This window comes from Triticum dicoccoides, chromosome 7B, assembly GCF_002162155.2.
Source record: "Triticum dicoccoides isolate Atlit2015 ecotype Zavitan chromosome 7B, WEW_v2.0, whole genome shotgun sequence".
NCBI classification, from domain to species: domain Eukaryota; kingdom Viridiplantae; phylum Streptophyta; class Magnoliopsida; order Poales; family Poaceae; genus Triticum; species Triticum dicoccoides.
The window spans coordinates 131862966-131865717 of NC_041393.1; positions in this window are offsets into that span (position 1 = coordinate 131862966).

Here is a 2752-nt window from a genome sequence, read left to right on the forward strand (position 1 = left end):
CCCAGCCGGAGACTCTTCCCCGACTACATCGTCCACCGCAACAGCTCGCCGTCCCTCATCCACCGCACCGGATGAGGATCCGTCGTCGATCTCGTCGTCCCGTCGGATCAGCCGCCCCGTCCTCCACCTCCAAGGAGCTGCCCGATGTTCGCCTCGTCTATCGCGCCACCTCAATCCCCACAGCGCCGTCTTGACCTGCCCCCCGGAACCGCAGCACCCTCACCAATTCCTCCGATGAAGCCGAGGCCAACTCGGCACCACCAAGGAGGTTCTGCACTCACCGCTGCATTTTATCTTTTATTTGATCTCACGGGATTGCCGGTGCTCGATACCGAGCAGACATGGCGGGTCTCCATCGATGGCGCCATCGCTGGCCACATCATCTACATCGTCTCTCCCCCATGCCGTTGCTTCCTCGACGACGACTTCCACAACGACACTAGCTGCAGCTGCTCAGGCTCTCGCTCGCATTGCGGCTCTGTTCTTGCTGTTGGTCGCGCTGCTGCACTGCTCTTGCTTTCGTTCGTGCTACTGCTCTGCTCTTGCTCTCGCTTGAACTGCTGCTCCTACTGCACGACCTCCGGCAGCTACATGAGTTGCTGCTTTACCACTCGCTCGCGATGCTGCTGCACGACTTGCTCTCTTCTAGTGTGTTCCCTGCTCGAGCGTCTGCTGATTTAGATCACTGCTTCTCAGCTACTAGTGCTCGAACGCCCTAAACATCTATTGCAATGCTCTGCTACTAGTTCAATCAGTTTCGACAGTAAAATTCAATTTCGACTGTAAAGTTCATTTTCTTCAGTTAAGTTCAGAGCAAACAGTACTTACATCATCTGTCGGAGCGGTCGTGGCGCGGCTGATGCATTTTACATCTAGCACTTTTTGGTGATGTATCTTACATCATCTATTGCAGATGATATTAGGGCCCCACTTCAGATTAACATTGTTTGTCTTGTCCTGCTTCATCCTCGTCGTCGTACATCTCACCGGAGCTGCTCCAACAATGGAATCGTCCATCACAGCGGAGCATTACCCTCGGCGCCGTTTCTAGAGGCCTCGGATCTTCTTCTCCGCCTCCGACAGTCACACCAGCATCACCATCCTCCATGTCCAACCCAATGATGCTGAGGTCCACAAGGCTATGCCAAAGAGGTTGTACACTCGTCGCATCACTTTGTTACTCTGCATTCATGTCAATCCCTCAGGGATCCTTTGCTATGGAACTACTATTCATGCAAATCTGTTAGAAGGAGTGGAGCAAAGCAAAACTGGAGGATTTTTTTCCTTTGGTGTCTCTTTCAAAAAAACGTAGGAATTTTATTCACTTGGACGTCCTTTTCAAATTAATATGCATGAAGAACAAAACTAATTGCATTACTAGCATAATAAGATTCTTATTTTTTTCAGTTTCACGTGGTTTGACTTTAATTTGACCACGTTTCTCCATTGCTATGTTCTTCCAATTCATGTGAACCAAACACCCAGGTTGACTGAAATCCTATGTTTCCAAATGCTCTGTTTTGCACGTGCATTCCTATCCTATTCCTGTGTTTTTCATGTCCCTACGTTTATAGTGTCACACCCTAGCTAGTTCATGCATTAGAGTGTTGCATCATGTCTATCCTTTCATCAGAAACTTGAAATGGGGATGTCAGAACCCCCAGCCCCCTCTGAAACCAACTAGGGTTTACTAAAAACTTTTTCAATGAACCTGAAATGCCCTTCTAAAATGTCCATCATTTTTGTCTTGGTTCAGAACCTCTGCCAAAAGTGTTGCACAATTTTCTAGGTCATCTTAGGGTCTTTGAATTAAATGATAAGTATTTGAATTTGGGCATTTAAAATTATATAAAATATTTCAAATGCTCAAATATTCCTAAACTGAAATGTTTCATGTTGGAAATATTCCAACTTTGGACCAGGAGCAGTTTGGTGATTTTAGGAGTTGCCTAGGTATTTTTAATAATTCAACAAAGTTGCAGAAAAATAGAAAAAGAAAAAAAAACAGAAAGGAAAACTTACCTGGCGCCTGCAACCCGGCCCACCTGCCGGCCCAGCCCAGCGCCGCGCCAGCGAGCTGCTTGCCCGGCCAGGCAGGCAGGCAGGTGCTCGACGACGAGCACCGCATGGGTGCCACGCACCTGCTCGCCGCCTCGCCGCTCCACTCGCCCGGCTAACGCCGTGGATCGACCCCTCTCTCTCCCCAGAACCCCCTAGACATCCCCTCTCCTCTCCAGCTCCTCCCCCTCGCGCTCCCCAGCCATGGCCGACACCACCGCCGCCGCTCCATCGCCGTAGCCGCCCTCCCCGCCGCCCATGCGTCGTCTCGTCGTGTCCAGGAGCTCCGCCGCCGTCCACTTCGTCGAGCTACCCGAGCCCCGTGTGCTTGCAAGGCCCGAGTCCACCGCACCGACCTTGCCCGAGTCCGCCGTCGCCGGAGATCCCCTTCAACGCCGTCGCCGCATCAGCTCGTCCCCGACCCCGCCGGTGGCCTCTACGGGTGCTCTGTGAGCCTAGCTACCCCTCCTACCCTTCCTCTCTCGCCCCCGAGCCGTGTAGCCACCGCACGAAGATCACCCGCACGCACCGCCGTGGATCTCGTCGCCGACGTGCTCCCGGCCATCCTCCGGCCACCTCACGATGTCCAACGCACTCACCACGCTGCGTTGAGTCCAACCGTGCACTCCTTGCACCTCACCGCACACCCTAGCCCCGAGTTCGCCTTCACCCGAACTCCAGTGACCGCCTAGGC